The following is a 6,323-nucleotide window of genomic DNA, read 5'->3' on the forward strand; positions in this document are numbered from 1 at the left end:
ATCGACATAGGAGCTGGCCTGTTAGTGATGACTGTGTGCTCATTTCTTTACTTGTGATTATTTTTCTTATATGTTTTTGTTATGATGTGTGAGCAGCACCGTCAAGTGTACTGTTTAGGCCTCAAATGCACTCACACAATGCAGTATCATCTGGCAAAATGCTAGTCCATCCATCTTGCCAGGCTTCAATCTTTGTTTTTCTGGCCAAACTACGTGCTACCGGACCAATCAGTGTGCTTTGAGGAAGTACTGGCAGCCTTGAGGGTGGGTGCATAAAGGTAGTATTTATTCACTTAAAGAAAAGCAAAGAACGGCCCTAAAGGGTCTTCACTCTTCTCCTGACTGGCTTCGGTAAGAGTAAAGTGACATTATGTGGTTCGTTGACCTGACTGGCTGAAGTTCGCCTGTGATATACGGTGATCCAATCAAGTGCCTGCCCTTTTGCAAACCATCTGGTGCAGTGAGGTCAGCAAAATGCTGCGGTGGGCAATAAAATACGTCAAAGTGCACATTCCTGGTAGATTTCTTTGTAACTGTTACGTGTGTGTGTTTTTGCCTCTGCTGTCTTGTCCTGTTCCAGGTACCGCCCTCCCCTCCGACTGGTCAGGCACACCTGCAGCACCTTAGCAATCGGGTGGATTGCTATAAAGCTGCAGGGATAGAAGCAGACGGGGCCAGTGGGCCAGATAGCTGAACAGAGTCGTGACGCTGTCGACGTGTGAAGCAGAGCTGTGTGGCGCTTTCGGGTTACCTTCATTCCCTCAATGGAGGGATAGCGTTAGTTATTTATTGTACTCATTTTGTGTAGTTGAGTGTGTTTTCACTTCCTTACTTTTTAGGAAGTTGCTTTGTGTTTACGTTCGAATAAATAGTTTTACAGCACCAATATTTCTGTTTCCTGCCTTTCTTTAAACGCCCGGGTCTTTATTAATTGTCGTTTTTCCCCTGGATACCACAACTGGGGACATAACGGTAACATAAACAACGTATTAATGTTGTCATGATCGATATGATGAAAAGATAAAATTGCAGCAATAATGATTTTCCAAGACTATGAAATTATAATAAATAATAAAATAAATAAAATCATGTAACTGTTGCTCAAACTGGTCTTCCCGAATCCTATTTCATCGCCTCGTCATTACCTGAAGAAACATGCAGTCCCTTGTGTTGTCTTAACGGCGGTTTACATGCAGACATGCGTGTCAAGCAAGCTGATTGGTTGAACCAATTCCCGTCTGAAGGCGGGTTCAAAACAAAGAAGAAATAAAAAAGTGAGCCTTACAGAAGTAATAAGTTATTAAACTATGAAAGAAACCACCTGCCTGTTTCAGCCCAGGCGTGTGTAAGACTGATGTGAGACCGTTTGCTGAGTAGGGTCGCAGAAATATTGACATCTTCACGGAACTGTAATTATACAAGTAACAACACACATCTCTTGAAGACTGGTAATAACACTTGGTGGTAAGATGTAGAGTTATAATCAACACACTGTAGTTTCAGTTAATCACTGACCCAATACACAAGAACTGTCATACTGAAAGTACAGCGAAAGATTTGACAGTTGGCAAGCAAAAGAAATAAAATCAACAACATTGTTAAATGTCATGCAGCAAAACTCTGAACGCAGAACAATGAGAGTTTATAAAATGGTAAGAAGACATTTTAAAAAAAGAATAAACAAGAGTTCATGCCTGTGCTGCCTGCAGGGCAGTCAATGTGCTCAGGAACACGTTTGACAATTATTTTCAGGGGAATGTGTCACTGTTTGAGAGGAGTTCTCTGAACATCAAAGTCAGTCTCTCTGAAGACATGTTAGATAACTTCAAAGTCCTGTGACTGCTTTGCCGAGAGGTGCTTTTCCTTTGTTTTGTTCAGCTAGTTTGTTTTCTACTCCATTGTGAAGTCGATGATAAAGACTGTGAGTGCATATTGCATCATGAACCTGCCCTTTGTAATTTACAATTCAAGGACACATTGGACATTGAACATGACTTTAAACAGCAACATATTCAGGTTGGTAACCAAGCAAGAAGCTTGTAGAGACCATTTCATGCTGATTACTTATTTTTGTTATTCAGAATTTGCCATGAATTGGTACGTTATGATAGCACAGACAGCATTATTATAACATTTTTAAACTTTAAACTTTTTCTGGTTGCATTGTACATGTATCCTTGTAATTAAAAGAAAGAAGAAAGGGAAACAGTTTTTTTTCAGGTTCTTCATTTTCTGACAAATAACTCGTCCAAGAATTGCAGATTTTCTTTCAGATCCAGGGCTCATATGGAAGTCCTTGGCAGCTTACGGTGGGAATGCATTGTTAATGGAGGTTGCTCCTTGCTTAACAGCTAGTTGTCAACAAAGTTATATTACGTTAAGTAAGTAAGTCACTTTAAAGGTATTGTAGATAAATACATCTCACTCTAAGGTAACAAAAATGCAACAATTTTTACAGGAGATTATGCACTAAAATAACATAACTATAAATATTATATTACATTTCTGCCAACTGATCCTCCTAAATGTTACACACTGAACCTTTAAGACTGAAAGCAGGGAAAAAGGTAACAAAATTGGTCTGCCAGCACGTCTAAAGCTCACCAATTAACACATTATATTTCACCTCAGATATTTAAATCTGTGACTTTTTGAAGTCTCTAGTCTCTCTACTTTTTATACACAGTTTGTTTTTTTATACTGATTAAACAAGCGAGATATAATGTGTTAACTTGTGAGGTTTAGAGGTGTTGGTTGGCAGATTATGTTACCTTTGAACAGAGCCAAGCTAACTGTTGCCCCTTGTTTGCAGTCCTTATGCTAAGCTAACAGGCTGCTGGCTGTAGCTTCATATTTAACATGAGACTGGTATCAATCTTCGTATTAAGGTTTTATGGGGATTTAAATATTTGATATTAATACCCATCTGGATTTACAGACAGTACACTTTTATTAAATATCTGAATTATTGTTTTGCATCTATTTTGATACAAAGTCTGACACACGACCAGCTGCTCCCTTATCAAAAATGATCAACTCTTGTTCTGACTTTTATTTCCCACAGCATCAAATCAGCAACAAGAGGCTGGTGCCTACAGCTCCTCTTAATTAGTGTGGGATCTTCCAACAACAATAACAATATACATCACATTATGAACCTAATCTACCTGCCACACACACTGCAGGTCTCCAGTGACTACAGTAATTATATGCCTAATGCTATGGCATTAATTGGAATTTATGTCCCTGAAGATCAGAGTCAGAGGATGTTATAGAACTATCTCCTGGATGTTTGGGCCTGGAGCTCCTTCAAGCAAAGTCACAGTATGTAATCTATAATACGAACCAGACCAAAGGAGAGGAAGGACAGCATCTATTTTTCCACATTGTAACCCTGTAATTTCATCAGTAAGATAACAGTAATATGTACTGATGACTAACATTTTGATATTTGTAAAATAAATAAACAGTACCATGAACTGTAACTTTAAATGTGATGGGCAGGACTGTGGAATAAGTTACAATGCCAGGACAATCTCATTCACCAGGCTGATGTAATGCAAAACAGGCAACATTTATTCGGAAATAACACACAAAGATTCAACTAAAATTAACATACTGGGACATGTTGCATCACATATTCCGGTAATCCTCAAATTCCTATCAACTCCAGCGATTTGCATTTCTCCATGTAATACAGTATTGTAGCATATGAAACATGCAGTAATAAGCTACTTTGGCACCAGATGAGAAGTTAAGATTGGATTTCTATGCTTCAATAGAATGAGTTTAAATAGCGTATTCCAGCTTTGTAGATCATACAAAGGATTTCAGTTAGTCCTTCAGTTTCTCCTCCAGTTTTCCTTAAAACTCTTCTTCGCAACTCACTGTATGAAAACAAGTTGTTTTACCAATATGCATCCTACTAAATGGTATAATGCTCCTTCACTGTCTCACTTTAACATCAAGTATTGATGTTAACATTAAACAACAAAGTCTAAGTGTGTCAGACTGTGTGAGACATTTTTGCCCTGGATTTTGCTTCTCAGGCAAGATACAAGCTGTCCTACCTTCGCTGGGGCTGTATGAAGCGGTGAGGAGGTCTGTAGAAACTACTCAGAGTCTCCTAACTCCTCTGCATTGTTGGGTATTTTTTTTTAGATAACAGGTAATTCTGCTACAAAAACGCTAGAACTGATCATCAATCAAAAATAATGCCATTAAGGACAGAGCTCTTTTTTTAGTAAAGATGTTTAATGCCTCACTGTTGACACTGGAAATGATGGTTTGATTTTTTATTTTGTCAAACATTTATTTTAAAAGTATCAGGTCTCAATGAAACTCTTAGTGATTAGGGTTAATACACTGTATTGCAGCAATTTATGTACCATTTTTACGTGTATTAGCATTATCATGAAAAGCATGAAAACCAATTTAATCATAATCTCTTATTTTAATGATGACATCTATTTCAATAATGAAGAAATTATTATTGCCTGTATTAAGTGCGCATGCGTCCCTGAACTCTGTGTAGAAAATAAGGATTTAGGAGGTTTCTCATGTTCCATAGACTATATATACGCATTTATATATGATATGATATACATTTACAATAATACAATGACATTTGCCAAACAGCAAATAAGAAACAATTTCTTTAAAATACAGTTTTGTTAATGTGAAAAATCTTCCATGTGCAGAAGTAAACAACCCACAGATTTGCATTGTTATGGTTTAATACATTTACTGTATGCTGTGGGGCTTTTCTTAATTCACTGACTGCAGTTTATCACTCATGTTTTAGTCTTTACCATCTGTGTAGAATTGCATCATTAAAATTTAAGAATATCTTGATGGTCTTCTTAAACACCATGAAGGATTTTTTTTTTTTTTGATTGCTTCAGATTGACCCAGTTAAAGCAGTGAATTTTTAAATGCAAGGATATCGCTTCACAATGCGCAGACTGCTGTGGTGCCAAGGGGAAAGGAATTTAGCCAAAAAAAAGAATTTAAAAAATACATTGCCTCCAGGCCATCCCCCCCAAAAATAATTTTCCTCTGGGTTCAGGATAAGGTTTTTAACTGCGAACATTCTGTATACAAGATCAGTTTAGACAGTGACTAGAACATGACCAAGAAGATGTATATGGTTCAAATTAAAGCAGTGGTTACATCGGCAAACCCTACTTAAATAAAATACAAATACAATAGTCCATTACAAGTAAAAGTCTATTTTATTTTATTATTGTGTGTATTTTACTGTAGTAAGTGGATGAGGTGGTATAAGTTTTAACTACTGAATACAGTTTGATAGTTTAGTCCAGTGTTTTCCCAACATAGGGATTAGACCCCTTCAGAGGGTCGCACAATAAATCTGGGGGATCTTGAGATAATGATAATGGCAGACGAAAGAAGAAACAAATCAAACAACAAATCCATATAAATCTTTTGGTCTTCTCTCAGATATTTTAGATTTTGTGAAATATCGAACAATTTGACCTCTTTGGGCTTCAAACAGTAATTTAATGTAGCGGTGGTTTGAAACTGGACTGAACAGAAACGCCCTTACCTAAACCCAGCGTGAAGGAGAGACTATGGTGGCCACGAAACTCACGTAAAAATGCAAAAGACTCTAGCTAGAGGCAGTGTTTGGTTTGTCTATTCTGGGCTACTGTAGAAACATGGCAATTCAACATTCAGAGGACCCACACACTTCTGTAGATAAAAACGGCTCCTTCTAAGGTAATGAAAACACATTGACTCTTATTATCGGGTGATTATGCACTAATGAAAGATTATTTTATTCAATTTCTGCTAATAGATCCTCCTAAATGTCACACACTGGACCTTTAGATGAAACCACCTGAGACGTTTAGAAAGAAAATCTCTTTCTAGTGGAGCTGTTAACATCTCAAAGTGAATAGGGGCCTAAACTAGACATGGCTTTTTTTCTAAGGGGTTACAAGACATGAACTTGTTTAATCTTTAAAAATGTTCAATCATAACAACAGCTGTTGAATAAATGTAGTGGAGTAAAAAGTAATATTTCCTGAAATGTGGTGGAGTGGAAGTAGGCCTACTGTATAATAGTATATTCATAATATAATACGTGATAGCATAAAATGGAAATATTCAAGTTAAATTCATCAGTACTATGCTTAAAACTAATTTACTGATTCTAATGAAGATAAATGTAGTGCATCTGTTTGTAATTTTTTATAGTTAGGAATACAAATAATCTTGGACCATGTTATTATTGTAGCATGATTATTTTATTTATCTATTAGCAGGTTGACCTTATAAAACTATGTTTTTACACTAAC

The sequence above is a fragment of the Dicentrarchus labrax genome, unplaced genomic scaffold (assembly GCF_905237075.1).
Source record: "Dicentrarchus labrax unplaced genomic scaffold, dlabrax2021, whole genome shotgun sequence".
Lineage (NCBI taxonomy): Eukaryota > Metazoa > Chordata > Actinopteri > Moronidae > Dicentrarchus > Dicentrarchus labrax.